Source organism: Bubalus bubalis, chromosome 18 (genome assembly GCF_019923935.1).
Source record: "Bubalus bubalis isolate 160015118507 breed Murrah chromosome 18, NDDB_SH_1, whole genome shotgun sequence".
Lineage (NCBI taxonomy): Eukaryota > Metazoa > Chordata > Mammalia > Artiodactyla > Bovidae > Bubalus > Bubalus bubalis.
Window position 1 is genome coordinate 62,486,241 of NC_059174.1, and position 20,185 is coordinate 62,506,425.

At 42.6% G+C, this 20,185-nt stretch overlaps 1 pseudogene; it reads right to left on the reverse strand.

Moving 5' to 3' along the window:
* Positions 1-1,324: 1,324 nt before the first annotated feature.
* Positions 1,325-18,318, reverse strand: LOC123465084 (annotated as a pseudogene).
* Between the last annotated feature and the right edge of the window lie 1,867 nt (positions 18,319-20,185).

The window sequence follows — 20,185 nt, forward strand, 5'->3', positions numbered from 1 at the left end:
CAATGCAAGAGACATGAGAGACGTGGGTTCAATCCCTGGGTCAAGAAGATCCCCTCGAAAAGGGAATGGCAACCCACTGCAGGATTCTTACCTGGAGAATCCCATGCACAGAGGAGCCTAGCAAGCTACACAGTGTCCATGGGGTCACAAAGAGTCAGACACAACTGAATCGACGTAGCATGCACACACCCAACCTCATATGGCTAGTGGCACCATATTGGCTATCTCAAACAGAATATATTTCATCTTTTTATTTTGCCAACTAGCATTGGTTTTATTATTTTTTATGGAAAGCATTTTATTTTAAGTATAGCAGTGTGCACATGGCAATCTTAAACTTCCAAACTATCTCTCCTGCCACCCTTCCCCTCTGTAACTCTAAGATTGTTCTCTAAGTCTACAAGTCTGTTCCTGTCTTGTACATAATTTCATCCTTGTAAAATGTTACTGAATAGACGTTTTATTTTTTGTGTTTTTTTAAAACTGAATAATTTGATGAATCAATTGGCAAATTTTTTATGCTTTATTCAAATTTTAGAAAAAGTAGGATGATCATAGTAACCTACACAGTATTTGTGATTGATTATAACTTCTCCCCAAATCATGAGATAGATAAAATAGAGTCCTAGAATAGCCAGGAGATTACTAAGAGGCAGTGCGATTTTTGAAGACGATCCTATAATTCTTGGACTCCACTGTTCGTCTCAGATCTGCTGGGCTGCTTTGGAGGAGAAGGAGTTTCCACGGAGGAACCCCTTTATTTATTTATTTTTTGTAATTATTATTATTATTTTTTTACTTTACAATATTGTATTGGATTTGCCATACATCAACATGCATCCACCATGGGTGTACACATGTTCCCCATCCTGAACGCTCCTCCCACCTCCCTCCCCATACCATCCCACTAGGTCATCCCAGTGCACCAGCCCCAAGCTTCCTTTATCCTGCATCGAACCTGGACTGGTGATTCATTTCTTATATGATATTATACATGTTTTAATGCCATTCTCCCAAATCATCCCCCCCTCCCCACAGAGTCCCAAAGACTGTTCTATACATCTGTGTCTCTTTGCTGTCTCGCATACAGGGTTGTCGTTACCATCTTTCTTTTTTTTTTTTTTTTTTTTTCATTTTTATTTTTTTTTATTTTTATTTTTTTTTTAATTTTATTTTATTTTTAAACTTTACATAACTGTATTAGATTTGCCAAATATCAAAATGAATCTGCCACAGGTATACATGTGTTCCCCATCCTGAACCCTCCTCCCTCCTCCCCCTCCACACCAATACAGTATACTAATGCATATATATGGAATTTCTAAATTCCATATATATGCATTAGTATACTGTATTGGTGTGGAGGAACCCCTTTAGAAAGAAATCAAGGTCCTCGATTTGTAACACTCTTTGTGCTCAGAGGATAGGGCCAGGTCAGGGCTCAGCACAGTCTTGGTTCACATTGAATTCCTCGTAGATATGGGGCTCGGTAAAGGGGTGCATGGGGCTCATAGGAGTGGAAGTGATCCGTCTCTTGGAGAGGGGCCCATGGTTCAAGTGGGCATATATCACGTCTTCTGCTGGAGAGTCCTGAGAGGAGAGAGGTGAGAATGATGGACTGAGACGTGATCTTCAAAGGCTGGGACATTGGGCATTGGAGGGGCTCAGACTATGCCAAGTGGTTGGGCTGGGACGACTCACCTCACTGTTCACTGCTCGGTCTTCCTGGGGTTCTCCTTCCATGTTGGCAACATCTGCGAATGGAAGAGAGTCAAGGCTCTTTGGGGTGGAGGCAGTTATTCCAGACATCTGCATCTTTGATAGTTACATCAAAGCCAGAATAAGGCAGGGGTGTTCCCCAAGTTGCTGAGCCTGTCTACACCACAAATCAAAAGACAAAACAACAACCAAAAGAAAAAAAAAAAACACCCATATACAAGCCCAGCCATTCACGGACTGTCCCAGGAACCTGTGCAAACCCATGGACCCGTCCTACATCTTCTGTTATGGACCATCCTTTTCTGTGTATCAGCAGATTCCCAAGATCATGTAGGGGAGAAGAACAGATGGCTGTGGTTGAAGGGAAGAACAGGGCTTGGCATGTCCCTGGTGGCCCGGGGATTACAAGCCCACCTTCCAGTGCAGGGGGCACAGGTTCTATCCCTTGTGGGAGATCTATGATCCCATATGCCTTGAAGCAACTAAGCCTCACAAGCTGCAACTGTTGAGCTTCAGGCTCTGGAGCCTTGAACCACACCCCAGCACTGCAAAGAGGAAACCGCATGGTGCAGCCAAGAGCTAATAAACCCAAGAATAAATGAACAGTTATTTTCATAAAAAGAACAGGGTTCCATGGGTCTCTGGAAGATGTTCCCTCAGGGCTTACAACACCAGAAATCAGTTTTTAACCTACAGGAAGTGAAAACGCCATTCTCTGCTATGAGCCCACCTTCCCCTGGGTCAGATGATGCTGAGACTTATGATTTTGGGTAGAACACCAGTGACAGACAAGAGCAATGAGGATGATGCTGGTAGAGGTGAAGGCTATGGAGAGCCCAAGGACAATGTACCATGTGCTGGAGTGGCCTTGAGGAAGCCCTGCTTCTGCCAATAAGCAGACGGTGAAGATCTGGGTGTTCATTGTACACGCTGTGCCCCAACACACTGGATTTATTGTATCCTTGCGTCAAACTGTGTTAGCATCTCTCAACCTGATCAGTTATGGTCTCCACTTCCCAGGAGGTACCAAAGCATCCAGGAGAGATGCTAGCAGTGGATAAAGTAAGGAGGCAGTGCAAGACCAGCTGAGGTCTGAACCAAGATCTCCCAGGCACCAATGCAGTTTTTGTCTGCCTCACCATATGACAAGGCATGGCACTTTTGCATGAATGGAGACTACGTTAATCCACAATACACATGACACATTTATATCTGAACTCTGGAATGTTTTCTTCATAGAACACTAACAGAGGAATAACACGCATTAAAGGTATTCCCTAAAATTCTCCCCTTCCCCCCAACATCCATCCCCTTAATATCCTGTGGAGGGAGGGTAAGCATCTCCCTTAAGCATGGGATCAGGTCACTCTGACCCTCTTTGTCCAGTTTAGAAATTCCCAGTCCCTGAGCATGAGAAGCTCAATGCCCCCTGTGGGTCTCCTGCAGACCACAGTCCCAAATGCTAACTTAAGAGGGATGTTGAGGAGCCCAAAGTCACAGAGCTGGGAGGTGGCAGAGCCAACACTCACACAGGAACCCTCTGTCTTCTCAGAAATTTGCTGAGATAGGAGACCGTCTTGCTTACCTTCTGTGGTGTGTGCAACCACGGGTGATGGGCAAGTACTTGTAGTGGACCCTAGGGGAAAAAAAGACAGATGGGGTGAGCAAGTAACCTTCATTGCCCCACTGAAGGAGGATTGTTCTTTCTGGAAGGTTGACCTCCTGCCTGTCCTTGACTCTGTCATCTCTCAGAGCACTGATGGGGGAGGGGAGAGCTTCTGGTCCTTCCTTGTGAATGTGTTGAGTAGACCCTCCATACTGTAGAAGGGATGGTGGAAGGAGGCAGGAAGGATATGCCTGGTGGTGAAAGACAGCTGTAAGCAAGAGATTCTCTCTGCTCCTGGAATGAGTATCTGTGCTCCTTAATTGGGAAATCACCTGTATGTCAGAGCTGCTTCTGGGAGAATACTAAGAGCAAGGGGCTGATGCAATCTCTGATCTTCCCAAATCAGATCAGCCTCTCCTCCCCCTGGGTCTACCCTGACCCTTTTCTTTATTTTCCTGGATAGACAGGACTCTGATGTGGAGCATCTGTATAGGAGGTGGAAGAGGGTTGAAATGCCATCTACCATCTCTCTTCCTCTCTGGTGCTCATTGCCTCCATTTCTTCAGAAGCCCTAAGGTTCCCTTGAAACCTGTACAGGGCCCCTGAGCTAGAGTCCAGTGATAGAGTAAGATGTTATGGAACAAGCCAAATGGACTTCTTGGCCAATGTAATGTGATTTAGTGCATTGTGAAGCATGGGACTCGTCATGGGTTCTCCAGGCAAGAACACTGGAATGGGTTGCCATTTCCTCCTAGGGGACCACGTTTTGTCAAAGCTCTTCACCATGACCTGTCAGTCTTGGGTGGCCCTGCACAACATGGCTTACAGCTTCACTGAGTTGTGCAAGCACCTTCACCAGGACAAGGCTGTGATCCATGAAGGGGAGATGGTGAAGGACAGAGGAGTCTGTCGTGCTGCAGTCCACGGGTCGCTAAGAATTGGACACAGCTTAGCGACTGGACAGCAACAAGAAAGCATAGGCCAGGAAGAGGTTCCTCACCTGTGACAGACAGGAACTGTGGGTCTCTGGAGTCTGACCAGGAGTAGGGAGAGCGAGTGAAGGAGCCATAGCACCTGTAGACCCTGCTGTGGGCTGGGGTCTCAGGACCCAGGGGGAACTCTGCCTGTGTCAGGGAATGTTTAATGGGAGGACTCCTATGTGCTGTTTCTCATAAATCCTCTGTTCCTTCCTTATCAGCTTCTGCCAAAGGCAAGTAGAACTGCACGCAGCTCTCAGGATTGAGATCATTGTGTGAGACAGGCTTGGGTCCCCTTCAGTAAACGTTCTCCTTAGGACAAAACTGCCCAGTCTTGATCCTCTTTCTTGAGATATGGATTGTCTTCTGACCTTGTGACCATTATTAATCCCTTGTTCCCTTGGTAACAGCTGCTGTACATTTGGTTTTCTGATCTTTATCATTGTCGAAAGAAATTTCTTGTACATCAGCCTATGTATACTCACAGAAAGATCATTAAAGCACCTTTGCTCCATCCGAGCTTGGGTCCCCTTGTCTTTCTTTCTTTCTTTCTCTCACTCTCTCCATCCCTCCGGCTCTCTCTTTCACTTTCTTATTGTTGACTCCAGACCACCAGATTCCAGTCCATTAAAGGACCCCAACAAGTGGTGCCCAGAACACGGACACTGTTAAACATGGCATTTTGGACAGAGTGACTCCAGGCTTATTGAGGTCAGGGCCTATTGAGGTCGGTAAGTACTAAGACATGGGTCAAATGGCTAGAAAGCCCCATCATTTCTCTATTTTACTTCACCATTTGTTTAAAGTTCAGGGACTTTTGGTGTCGTGCCAATGAATAGAGGCTTACTTTCAAACACTGGCTAAATGTAATTCTTGGTTCCCTTATAAATGCAGCTTCGATTTAGAAATTTGGCACCGAGTCAAAGAAAATATTGAATGAGCTGCCAAGCAAGGAAAAAAACATTCCAAATGATATCTGGCCCCTATGGGGTCGCATTAAAGCTGTAATTCTGCCATTTCAAGGTAAATTCTAGCCCTCCCAATATTCATCAACAGACAGAACACTTATTACATGAATATAAATTAAATGATAAAACTTAACAAAGGGCCCAATTAGAACAACATAAAATATTTCAAAATTTTCTTACTAGCCCTGCCCCGGCTGCTGCAAATGCTCCTCCTCTGCCAACAGGCGCAACTCCAAAACTCTCTCCTTTGTTAGAACCTAATGAAAGTTACAGAGAAGGCAATGGCACCCCACTTCAGTACTCTTGCCTGGAAAGTCCCATGAACGGAGGAGCCTGGTGGGCTGCAGTCCATGGGGTCGCTAAGAGTCGGACACGACTGAGCGACTTCCCTTTCACTTTTCACTTTCATGCATTGGAGAAGGAAATGGCAGCCCACTCCAGTGTTCTTGCCTGGAGAATCCCAGGAAGGGGGGAGCCTGGTGGGCTGCCGTCTATGAGGTCGCACAGAGTCGGACACGACTGAAGCGACTTAGCAGCAATGAAAGTTATACTAATTTTTTAGCTAGATTAGAAACTGCTATTTCCTGTACTGTAATCGGAGAAGAAACCAAGAAACAGCTACAGAAATTACTTGCTTATGAGAATGCATATCAGGAATGTCAAAGAGCTATCGCTCCAATTCGTGAGACTGGGATTATTATTGATTATTTGAAGGCTTGTCACAATCTAGGATCAGAAACTCAAAAGATGCAAACGCTAACTTAGACAATGGCTGCTACCTTTAGAAAGGGAAATGAAGGATGCTTTGCATGTGGAGATAAAGACCTTTTAAAAAGGGACTGCCCTAAGAAGGCTAATAAAAAACCTCCAAGAATTTGCCCTCACTGCTGTAGAGGAATACATTGGGCCAAAGATTGTAAATCTAAGCTTGATTTGAAAGGAAACCTATTCCAGAAAACTCCAAACAGGGGAGCCCCCCTCCCCCAGGCCCCTGTCAACGAAAACCAGGGACAAATTTCACCTTTTCTCCTTTACCCTCAAGTAGTCCCTTCTAGAGTACCTACCGCACTTTTTGGACCCCTGCCCCCACAAACCTTCTGTCTTTTACTTGGCCGATCTAGTTTGACTTCTAAAGGAATTACTGTTCACTCTGGAATAATTGATTCAAATTTTAAAGGAGAGATTCAAATTATGATGTCATCTCAGATTCTATGGCAATTCAAAAAGGGGGACAAAATTGCTCAATTACTTCTTTTGCCTTACATTTCTATTAACTCCTCTAATGATATACAGAGAGGCAAATTCAACAGTACAGATAAAAAACAATCTTTATGGACATCATTGGTATCTGAATATGCCTGACCAAATATAAATATCAAAATTAATGGTAAAAGATTTTCTGTATATGTACCACAGCTTTCTTATCCATTCATCTGCTGATGGACATCTAGGTTGCTTCCAATGTCAAGTTTAAAAATAATATAAAATTAAAAAAAAAAAAAGATTTTCTGGTCTCCTCGATACTGGATCTGATATTACTATTATTTCCAAACACTTATGGCCCAAATCCTGGCCTATACAAAAAATCTCTTGCCAAATTGCAGAAATTTCTCAAACCAAAGTACAAGAAGTTTATCAAAATGTTCAAACCTACCCATATGAAAAACCAAAAGGCCAGCCCACAACATTAAGACCTTATGTGATAGATGCACCCCTTAATCTAATAGGAAGGGACTTACTAATGCTATGGCAAACTCAGATATACATTCCACATTTTTCCTAAGGGCCACTGCTCATTTAATAAACAAAGCAATTATTAAAATAACTTGGAAAAATGGCGAGCCTATTTGGACAGAGCAATGGCCCCTTATGAAAGAAAAATTACAGGCTACTAAAGAACTTATAGACACATAATTAGAATTAAAACATATTGAGGACTCTTACTCTCCTTAGAACTCTCCTATTTTTATTATAAAAGAGAAATCTAACAAATGGTGTCTCTTAACAGATCTTAAAAAAGTTAATGAATCTATGAAACCTATGGGTTCATTACAACCAGAGATAGCATCACCTATTACTATTTCTCGAAGTTGGCACATTATTATTACTGATTTACAAGGTTGCTTTTTAAATATACCTTTACACCCTTTAGACCGGGAGAGATTCACTTTCTCTCTCCCTTATCCTAATCATATTGGGCCTCATAAAAGATTTCAGTAGACTATATTACCTCAAGGTATGCTTAACAGTCCTACTATTTGTCAAAATTTTGTAGCCAACGCTCTATATCCAATTTCCTCATGCATATATCATTATAATATACTATAACTACAAAAAGGAGACTGATATTTTTGACACCAATATTATTATTTATTCTAATATTTTTTAGACTCGATAGAAAACTGATTAAAATAAAATTTTTTTTTGAAATTGCAAAACCAGTTCTTCTTACATGTGCAGTTAAGAAAAGGTTAACTTCTTAAAATACTGTTTTGGAGCTCCAGTTATGCCTGGGAAACAAACACAGGCCTAAAAAAAAAAAACTAAAGTTAACTCTTATCATGTCCTTGGGATACACAACCCACTCTATCTGGGACTCCAGCCATAAACAAATTGGTAGAAAAAAAAATATACATATATCAAAAAGATATTTTAAAGTGGAAAAGATATTTCAAACAGAAAACTATCTCTGTCTATCTAAAATTATCTATGTCTCAATATATGTCTTTGTTATTGGATAATATGAAATTAATGAGCTCTATTTAAATTCAAGTTCATGTGAACTGAAAAATATTCAATATTAAATATAACGTTTATTTAAATATAAATATAATTTAAATATAATTATTTGCTAATCTAATTAAGACATGTCTTAAATCATCAACATTATATAATACTTTTATTATGCCTAGGTTTAAGATAAACTAAATTTGTCAACAAAAATGTAACTCTTTATATGTTTATAAATATATAAATGAGATGAAAACTTTTAGATAAACTCTATTAAAAATAATTTATTTTTAAGAGAGTAATCTATTACTATAATCTAAAATAATCTCTTAGGATTGGGGTAACTTAAGTTTCTGAAGTTATACTAAACTAAATAATAAAAGTTTATTAAATAGCTAGGTCATTTCCAAATAAAATAAGATTTTAAAACATTAATTACTGAACATTAACTTCCTCTTACAGAAAGTTTTTCTTACAGAAAAACTAAAAAGATTTTAAACTATTAATATAAATATATATTTATATATAATAATATATATATATTATAATATGATATAATAAATATATTCCCCAATCTACAAAATGTTAATATACAAGACACTTCATAGTTGCTAAAGAAAAGTTAAATATATACATTTAATAAAAACATAAGAAATGGCAAATAAAATGATGAATACAAAAATATAAAAAATGTTTATGACAAATGAAAGAGAATTTTATGGCAAATAGATTTAACTCATTACCCTGAACTTTCTTCCTCTTCCTTCTTACATTTCTCAATCAATACAAATTCTTCTTCTTTTATATGGCCCACACCTCCCCGAGGTGAAACTACACGACATGTTATAACCCACCTATCAACTTACTTTGCAATAATGAGAACACCTAATTCTATAAAAACAGACAATGGCCCAGCCTATATTTCTAAGCAGTTCAAACAATATTTACATTCATTCTCTATTAAACAGATTACAGACATTCCTTATTATCCACAAGCACAAAACATAATTAAACAAACACATTACACACTGAAGCTACAAATAAAAATTAAATAAGGGGATATACACGTGAACACTTTTATCTTCCTTTTATCCAGAGCAAACTTTACTAGATTCTAATGCAATATATTCTTTAAGCCTATAACTACTGTTAATATAGCTTTATTTCTGTTTCCAGTCTGTAAGATTCTTAAAACAAAATAACATCAACTTCAATGCCTGTTTCACAATACAAAACAAAGACAACATAAAAAAGACACCGTTTGCCAAATAAGTTATTTGTTCCTAAGAGTATCAAAAATGCAAAATATTCACATTCTTTTCAGGTCTGTCTTGAAAGTATAATCATCTTCCTTAACACACTCAACAGAGAGATTCAACAGCCACCAGGCTGCGTTTCTTTTTGAAGGAAAAGGTCAAATATTTGGATATGAGCAGCATTTTATTTGTCAAGTTGTTCTGTATCAACTTTTCAATAATTTCACTTAGGAAAAAATGTTTGAATGTTTGCTCCTAATCCTTTGCCCCAAATAACACAAACCATTTAAAACACAGTCAGATCCCATTTCTTTTTATATCAGGAAAAATGTATGTACTGAATGAGGACGAAATCAACCCATTAATTCAAAACCACAGCCAAGTAGCAGTCCCCAAACAGATCTCTAGATGATTTTTTTTTTGAGCTGAAATATTTCCTAGGAATGTTTTCATCATTATCACTTTCCTTTCTTTCTATAACTGTTGTTAATATAGCTTTATGTTTTAAATTTTTTAAACTTACCACAAGGAAATATTTTGACAAAAGCAGAAAAACATTTTGAAATATTAAAGGACACTTCCCTTCCTTTGCCCATTTGATATCAAGAGGGGTTAACTAATCAATGGAAATCTAAGAAACTAATCTTGCAGGGAAAGGGGTATACTCCTATTTCTCCAGATGGATCCAACTAACTCACATGGCTTCCTCTTCAGAAGATTCAACCTAAGGGGGCCCCCAGCATTCAAACTAGAGATGAAACAACAAAAACCCCAGGAGGAAAAAATTCCAGTACAAGCCATGGCAGCTTTAAAATTGTCCAAAAAATGCCACACTCGATGTCACCGACCTTATGATCTCCCTACTTGGGGACAGATAAAAACCCTTACTAATCAAGCTGAAAATCTGATTTGTCAACAGGGAATGCCTCGGAATTCTGAAAAAAATTTTTTTGTGCTATGCTTGCTTTGCTTGCTTTTGCTTCCCCTGCTCAGGCTGACTTATTGATCACACTTATTGGGCTTATATACCTAACCCCCCCCCCCTCTTTTTTTTACTGTAGGTTATAAAATGGACAGATATAGGACCAATTGTATCCACTACTGACTCAACATATATGCCCCCTCCTTGGAACTTGGAGGGGCCCTCTCATCCTGAGAAAGAAGGAAAACTAATTAACATTTCTCTGCTGTATATTGTCACCCTGCTTATTTAACTTATATGCAGAGTACATCATGAGAAATGCTGGGCTGGAAGAAGCACAAGCTGGAATCAAGATTGCCAGGAGAAATATCAATAACCTCAGATATGCAGATGACACCACCCTTATGGCAGAAAGTGAAGAGGACCTCAACAGCCTCTTGATGAAAGTGAAAGTGGAGAGTGAAAAGTTGGCTTAAAGCTCAACATTCAGAAAACGAAGATCATGGCATCTGGTCCCATCACTTCATGGGAAATAGATGGGGAAACAGTGGAAACAATGTCAGATTTTGTTTTTTTCGGGCTCCAAAATCACTGCAGATGGTGACTGCAGCCATGAAATTAAAAGACACTTACTCCTTGGAAGGAAAGTTATGGCCAACCTAGATAGCATATTCAAAAGCAGAGACATTACTTTGCCAACAAAGGTCCGTCTGGTCAAGGCTATGGTTTTTCCAGTGGTCATATATGGATGCGAGAGTTGGACTGTGAAGAAGGCTGAGTGCCGAAGAATTGATGCTTTTGAACTGTGGTGTTGGAGAAGACTCTTGAGAGTCCCTTGTACTGCAAGGAGATCCAACCAGTCCATTCTAAAGGAGATCAGCCCTGGGTGTTCTTTGGAAGAAATGATGCTAAAGCTGAAACTCCAGTACTTTGGCTACCTCATGAGAAGAGCTGACTCATTGGAAAAGACTCTGATGTTGGGAGGGATTGGGGGCAGGAGGAGAAGGGGACAACAAAGGATGATATGGCTGGATGGCATGACTGACTCGACGGACGTAAGTTTGAGTGAACTCTGGAAGTTGGTGATGGACAGGGAGGCCTGGTGTGCTGCGATTCATGGGGTTGCAAAGAGTCGGACATGACTGAGCGACTGAACTGAACTGAACTGAGGCTATGAAATCTTTCCTTTATGCATGGGCCCAACAAAATTATATATTTATGTTAGTTGACAAACATGGGCTTTCATCCTGCCTCCAAAAGAGGACTTTCAGATGCTGCTTGGATTATTTACTACCTTTTCTTTGTACATGAACCATGTTTATACTACTGAAACTTTAAGGAAAGAGTTGAGGAAAGAACAAAGAACACTATGCAAAGAGTTTACTAATAAGAACTTTAAATATATTCTTGTTCATTGGGACAAATGTCAGGCCAAATCAGGAAAATTAATGTTTATGGCTAATCATACTATTTGTGATTGGGGACCCCATGGTATATGGTTATCTAACTGCTCAGATGATATTAATAGCACTATGTGTGATTATGTTACTCAAATAGCATAGAAGGTTACTAACACTACAATGGAGCATTACCATGACAGAGGACTTCTTGGGTGGCTTGATGGTGGAATGGCCCTCCCTCATCCTTGAATCGTCCTCGATAAACAGATTGGGCCGAACAATGGGACATCTGGAAGCTTGCTGCAAGGACCGAGGAACTTGGGACCAGTCGTAGCCATAACAATTATTTCTTTTGCTATAATCAATCATATTGTACACAAGCCTGTGTTCCACTTCCTTTCGTTGTAGCTATAGGAAATTTACAATTCAATAAGACTTTATGTTCTGTAACTTGCATAAATTGTAAATTATATACTTGTCTTAACTCTTATGTTTCCTTGAGAAATGACTCCCTTTTGATTCTTTGATCTCGACATAATCAGTGGTTACCAATAAATCTCCAGTGGCCCTGGGAAGAGGGTCCCAAGGCTGGACTTGCTTCCCGATTACATACTAAATTGCTCTGGCGATCTTAACAATTCATTGGATGGCTGATTTTTGGCATTTTGGGATTAATAGCTATTTGCACCACTGCTTCTGTCACTGGTGTTGCTTTACAAACCTCAATTCAAACACATAATTTTATTCAAAATTGGACTAAAGATGCTCATACTATGTGGGCCACTCAGGCTCAGATAGATGAGGATATTCAAGATAAAATACAGGAACTAAAAACAGCCATCAAATGGGTTGGAGATCAATTAATAGATGTACAAAAACAGGTGATGCTAAAATGTGATTGGAATTCTACTCAATTTTGTGTTACTCCTGTTCATTTCATTAATAGTGCCTATCAGTTCAGTTCAGTTCAGTCGCTCAGTCATGCCCGACTCTTTGCAACCCCATGAATCACACACGCCAGTCCTCCCTGTCCATCACCAACTCCTGGAGTTCACCCAGACTCATGTCCATCGAGTCAGTGATGCCATCCATCCATCTCATCCTCTGTCGTCCCCTTCTCCTCCTGCCCCCAATCCCTCCCAGCATCAGAGTCTTTTCCAATGAATCAACTCTTCGCATGAGGTGGCCAAAGTACTGGAGTTTCAGCTTTAGCATCATTCCTTCCAAAGAAATCCCAGGGCTGATCTCCTTCAGAATGGACTGGTTGGATCTCCTTGCAGTCCAAGGGACTCTCAAGAGTCTTCTCCAACACCACAGTTCAAAAGCATCAATTCTTCGGCGCTCAGCCTTCTTCACAGTCCAACTCTTGCATCCATACATGACCACAGGAAAAACCATAGCCTTGACTAGATGGACCTTTGTTGGCAAAGTAATGTCTCTGCTTTTGAATATGCTATCCAGGTTGGTCATAACTTTCCTTCCAAGGAGTAAGCGTCTTTTAATTTCATGGCTGCAGTCACCATCTGCAGTGATGTTGGAGCCCAAAGAAATAAAGTCTGACATTGTTTCCACTGTTTCCCCATCTATTTCCCATGAAGTGATGGGACCAGATGCCATGATCTTCGTTTTCTGAATGTTGAGCTTTAAGCCAACTTTTTCACTCTCCACTTTCACTTCCATCAAGAGGCTTTTGAGGTCCTCTTCACTTTCTGCCATAAGGGTGGTGTCGTCTGCATATCTGAGGTTATTGATATTTCTCCTGGCAATCTTGATTCCAGCTTGTGCTTCTTCCAGTCCAGCGTTTCTCATGATGTACTCTGCATATAAGTTAAACAAGCAGGGTGACAATAGTGCCTATAACTGGGAACAAATCAAATTTCATTTACAGAACATACATGATAATGCCTCTCTGAATGTATACTTATTACAAAAACAAATATTTGAAACCTTTTCTAATAATCTGTCCTCTTCCACTAATTTGGAAACTTTAGCTGAACAACTAGCTGATCAATTATCTGGGCTAGACCCACGTGGATGGTTTCGAAGCAAAGCCCACAGCATCAGGTCTGGAACTGTAATTTTGGTGATTGTCTTGACAATTATATTTGTCACCTACCGTTGCCTTCGTGCAAAGATTGTTAAAACTAAACAAACTCTTATGGTCAGAACTCTTTTTACAAATATTATAAATAAATAAGAGGGAATTGTCAGGGAAAGTTTAACGGGAGGATTCCTACATGCTGTTTCTCATAAATCCTCTGTTCCTTATCAGCTTTTGCCAGAGGTGAGTAGAACTGCATGCAGCTCTCAGGACTGAGGTCATTGTGTGAGACAGGCTTGGGTCTCCTTCAGTAAACATTCTCCTTATGAGAAAACTGCCAAGTCTCAATCCTCTTTCTTGAGATATGGATTGTGTCCTGACCTTGTGACCATTATTAATCCCTTGTTCCCTTAGTAACAGTTGCTGCACATTTGGTTTTCTGATCTTTATCATTGTCAAAAGAAATTTCTTGTACATCAACCTATATATACTCACAGAAAGATCATTAAACCACCTTTGCTCCATCAGAGCTTGGGTCCCCGTGTCTTTCTTTCTTTCTCTCTCTCTCTCTCTCTCCCTCCCTCTGGCTCTCTCTTTCACTTTCTTATTGTCGACTCCGGACCACCGGGTTCTAGTTCATTAAAGGACCCCAACAGTCCTGGAGTGCTCTGTGGGGGCCCCGCCTTCCAGCGAGCGGGTGCCCAAGGTTCTGCCCCACCCTGAGCAGATGTAACTGGTGAAAGGCATGCTCATAGCTGCAGACCAAGGTCACGTTCTCTCCTGACCTCACCACGGGGCCCCCCTGGGCTGAGAGACAGGGTTTCTTGGACACACCTGGAAGGAGGAGACCTTGACCTTAAAGCACAAAGTAACTCTAGTCCTAAATAGAGGACTAAAGCCTGAAGTGTGCAACAAGAGAAGCACTGCAATGAGAAGCCCACCCACTGCCAGGAGAGAAAACCCCACAGCAACCAATACCCAGCACAGGGAAAAATTCAGAAATAACTTTAATAATGGAGTGTCACTTATCCTTTTTTTTTTTAAAAAGAAATATATGTATAGGAACAACTGAAACTCTCTAATGTACAACAGGAATTAGCAACATCAAAAATCAACTAGACTTCAACAACATAAATAAGAAAAAAATATACTTTAAAAATCAACGAGATGTGGGGTTGTCGTGAAAAATGGAACCTACTAGCTACTGTTGGGACCATCAGAAAACATGGTATTGACCCAGAAGCAGACATTATGGAATGGAAATTGCCAGAATCTCACAGGATCTTTGACCACCTCATTATTGAGGGCGTGTTCAGTGCTGCCCTGCCCACCCCCAGGAGCTGGAAGGGACTCCTTAGTGGGAGGGTTGGAGGCACTACTCCCCCTTCTTTGTGCAGAAGGACGTGTTAAACCGTGAGGCTGAGCAACTTCAGGGTGTTGACATTCTACTCGATCACACAAGGGTGGACTGCAGGGCGTCTGGTACCACATGTGTTGCTGACAGAGGAAGGGAGCTCTGACATGAAAGCAGGAAACCAACCCCTTAACCAACCATCGTTGGCTGCCTGAGCCTAGGAATTGCCCGGGTCCCTGCTCTGGTACATTTTTCTCCATTGGTCGTTCTTACACGTTCTTGCTCCTTGACTCTGTCACCAGCTGTGGCTTCTCCTTAGCACATGGCAGGGACTCTGTTCTCTTTTCTCTTCCGTGTTCACACCTCCTCTCTCTGGTTTGTTCCCTCTCCAGAGTTTGTGAGTGTCGCTACATGCCTGTCATTCTCTCCCAGTACTGATGCTGGACTGGACACCAGACCTTCTGTGACACAGAGAGCAGAAGGGACTGGTCTGGCCACACTCACCCGTGATGACAATGTCCATAGGGTCGCTGGGGCTGACCACTCATAGTGGGAGTGTCTAAGAGAGCCGTAGCATCTGTAGGTGCCCGCACTACCCGCAGTCATGGGGCCAATGAAGAAGTCAGCTGGAGTATGCCCAGCAGGGAACGTCTCTCTACGTCTCTAGAAATGCCCTGTGCTGCCTTTTTTGTGCAGGATAAATTTGTCAAGCAGCAGCAGTGAGTGACAGTGGAGGGTCACATTCTCTCCTGACCGGAAGAGGAGGCCTGGGTGGGCTGAGATGGCAGGTTTTGTGAACACACCTAGGAGCAAAGAGCTTGTGAGCTTCAGTAAGTCACCCTGCCTCGGTGCTTTTCTTGACATCTGAAGGTGTGAAAAATGTCCCAGAGGACCATCAAAGCCAATTACCCTTCCTGTCTGTTCCGTTGCATTTTCTTTAGCCTTGTTCTCGGGCTCTGGCTCATTCTTTTCTGTTTCTCCTTGCTCAAGACCTCCAGCCTCCTCTGTGTTTATTCTAAGCCCTTTAGTTGTTGGATCTGCTCTCAGCTTCATGCATACATACTCAATCACTTCAGTTGTGTCTGACTCTGTGGGACCCCATTGACTGTAGCCCGCCTGGCTCCACTGTCCATGGGATTCTCCTAGGCGAGAATACTGGAGAGGTTTGCCATGCTCTCAGCTTCATCCCATCCCTAATATGCATTTCAGGGGCTGGGTGGTTCTGAGGATTCATACCCTGGCTCCCTTCACACATATCTCCTAGAACGTGGGTGATGACTGGCATGAGATTGGGAAGGAGGTGGAGAAGAAAGGGAACATTTCCCATCTGTGACCCCCACCTCATGCCTCTGGAGAAATTGCTGGATTGACTTGGTCTTAACTGGGACCCCAGCTCCTTCATATGGGATTATAGCTCCCTAGTGGGTGGCAGGTGCTGGATCATGGTCCCACCTTGGCCTCCCAGCTGGCAGGCAGTGGCAGCATCCTGTCTAACTAATGCCTAGGGAGGCTCCTCCTTCCTGTGCCGGGGAACGCCTCCCTCTATTCAACATCCTGAGTTTAAACTCTCAGGGTCTGTTCTCTTTCCGTGGTTCGGTCCTGGCTGGGAATCCTGAGGACGTCTTTGGCTGCACTGGCATGTGGACCCAGGGTAGGATTGCCTGCAGGCACGGGTGTCCACAGTTGGGCTGGACCCCTCCTACCTGTGACCACTATCTGCAAGGGGTCACTGATATCGGACTGCACAGGGAGAGACCTGTAGAATTCAGAACACGTGTAGGACCTGGCATGTTCTCTGGTCACCGGGCCAAGGGTGAAGGTATTGAAATGATGTCCCTGGAGCTCGGGGAAACTGGTCCCAACTCCTTTTAACAGTCTGAATATCACAAATGGAGGACCAGAGTGACACCAAAGAGTCAAAGTCTGTCCTAAGTTAACCATGGGTCTTGGCCAGGCTTACAAAGAGGGCTTGTCATATTCACCTAGCAGAGAAGGAGGCAGAGGCTTTGAGAGGAAAATAGGAACAGCCTCCTCTCCCCACTGCCCCCATGGGCACTTCCCCTTCAATTCTTCCAACTCTCCTCCCCTAAAGTGCATCACCCTGATGATCAAGGGCACCTGGGGCTTGGATACAGACAGAGACATAGTCAACCCAGGACGGACATCATGGAGATTCTAAGCATATGATTCTCAGACTTGATTCTTATCACTCCTTGGGTTGAAAAAATGTTGAAAAACTTTCTCTCAAAACACAAAACACTGGGGATCCCCTGTTGGTCCAGTGGTTAGGACTCAGCACTTTCTCTGCCAAGGGCCCGGATTGATCCCTGATCAGGGAACTAAGATCCCACAAGCTTCACGATGCAGCCAAAAGAAAACATCACAGAAATATTGATGCATGGAAAAGAAGTGAAAGGACTTCCCTGTTGCATTTCTTGTAGCTCAAAATGTTAAAGAATCTTTCTGCAATGGAGAGCAGGGTACAGTTCCTGAGCTGGCAAGATCACCTGGGCAAGGAAATGGCAACCACCTACAGTATTCTTGCCTGGAGAATCCCATGGACAGAGGAGCCTGGTGAGCTCTAGTCCGTGGGGTGGCAGAGAGTCGGACACGACCGAGCGACTAACACTAACACAACTAAGCAGTGAAAAAGCCACTTGACTGAAAAGAAGGAAATAAACCTTGAACCTGGCTCCTTTGTTAGCTAACCTACATCAAATGTGTGGCAAGATCCAGATGGCCCTACCTGATGGCCAGACCCTTCCTGGGGTCAGGTCTAGCAGGCGCTCCTGCAGAACCTGTTGTTAAGGGACGGTTGGAGATGCCACAAGCCACCTTGTTGGAGAGGGGTCTGTGGAGTGCAGCCTCTTGCTCCCCTCTCATGATAGAAATGGAACTCAATGGTCCTAGCACCCTTCTCAAGGATTTGGAATGTCCCTTCAGGTCCAGAGTTCAGAGCTGGGCTAACCCCTGTGGAGAGTGAAGATGAGTATCATGGCCAATAGGAGGACAGGGGATCCACAGGACACACGGCTCTCACTGTACTGACAGGGGTCTCACCCTGATCCCCCAGTGTCATCTGCCTCAGCCCCAACTGCTCTGCTCAACACAGAAAAGGGATGGGGAAGACTCACTCACAGCTGCCCAGATCCACAACTCACACAGAAGCCTAGAAGGAAAACCCTGTCAGAAATGGCTTGTCCAGATGGACTCCATGCTCCTTTCACCCTCATCCAGGGAACCTGGTCAGTGGTGTGAAGATCCCCTGATTTCCACCATAACCCTCTCCAACCGTGTCTTTCCAGACTCACCTTGACTCAGGAGGCTGAGGAGTGTGGGACACATGGCTCTGCTTCTGTGAGACAGGAGGCAGAACTGAGCAAAGCTGACAGAGTCACAGGATGAGGAAGGCGGGTGATGGTGTTGGTACAATCAGCCTGGTTCATGTCACATGGGAAGATGGCCAGCCTCTTCTCATGACAAGGATGGAAGTCTGACCTGAGCCACATCACTGAGCATGCCTCATGACCCGAGCATCACTTTTTGTTTCCCTAAACACTATAAACATAGGAGGATTTGAGCAGGTCTTGCTGCCTTTAGGAAGTAGAAATGGTGTTTCAGTGTATAGCATGCAGGATGCTTTCCCCAAGCTCATGATAAATCTCATTAACCTTAACTCTTTGCAGAAGAGAAACCACATGTTCCCACCTCGTATGTCAGGCTCAGTGCAGGTTGCCAATTAAACACTCATTAATAGAGACATTGATTCTGCATTTTTATAAGAGAAGGAGACATGCATATTATGGCTTTTAGAAAATTAAAAAAAATTATATAGTGGTGTATATGTGATTAAGAAACTAACTGTGTTAGTTTCAGGTATACAACAAGGTGATTCAGTTATATATGCATCTATTGCTTTTTCCAATTCTTTTCCCACTTAGGTAGTTACAGAATATTAAGTGGAGTTCCCTGTGCTATACAGTAGGTCCTTGTTGGTCATCCATTTTAAATATAGCCGTGTGTATATGTTGAACCCAAACTGCCAATCTATCCCTCCCCCACCCACCATCCCTCCCCAACCCCCAGTAACTGTAAGGTCATTCTCTGTGTATCTGTTTTGTAAATAAGTTCATTTTTTTAAAGATGTCATGAATAAGCAATATCATGTGATATTTGTCTTCCCCTACTCTTCTTCTTTATCTGAAAATATTTCCTGACTATGAGTGGAAACTTTGCACACACACACACTCTCTCTGTCTCTCTCTTTCTCCCTTTCCAATCCAAGGACCACAGATATACACAAAGATAATGTGTGTAAGATAATTGTGGGGTTTTTTTGGGGGGCGGGGAAAGGCAATTGTTTTGCTAGAAAAGGTGGCCAACCTTGCTTGCTGCTGCTGCTAAGTTGCTTCAGTCGTGTCCGATTCTGTGCGACCCCGTAGACGGCAGCCCACCAGGCTCCCCCGTCCCTGGAATTCTCCAGGCAAGAATACTGGAGTGGGTTGTCATTTCCTTCTCCAATGCATGAAAGTGAAAAGTGAAAGTGAAGTTGCTCAGTCGTGTCCGACTCCCAGCGACCCCATGGACTGTAGCCTACTAGGCTCCTCCATCCATGGGATTTTCCAGGCAAGAGTACTGGAGTGGGTTGCCATTGCCTTCTCCGCAAACTTGCTTACTACATAAAAATGTGTAAGGTAGAAACTTCCAAAGTCCAGAATTCTTGAGTGAGAGGGGTGTCCAGAACAATCAACTCCAAACTGGGACAAAATAGTCCAGCTGTTTCAGGACTCCAACGGCAGACATACACCCAGTTCAGCTGTTGTTCATAGACAGGAAAGAAGCTCAGTAAGGGCAGTGATTCCACACTATTTTGCTGGGGGTGGGACGTTAACATTAGTGATGCTCTGTAAGTAATAAATCTGGTGTCCTCTTGTTTATTATGTATGTAATGGAGTAAGAGTACAGTCACCCTTCTTAAAATTTCCTTTTATTTTCCTAATATCATGTTTCAAAATAGATCTGTATTCTTTGTCATTTCAGTTTGTGCATTTTCAGTTCAGTTCAGTTCAGTTCAGTGGCTTAGTTGTTTCCGACTCTTTGCGACCCCATGAATCACAGCACACCAGGCCTCCTGTCCATCACCAACTCCTGGACTTCACCCAAACTTATGTCCATCGAGTCGGTGATGCCATCCAGCCATCTCATCCTTTGT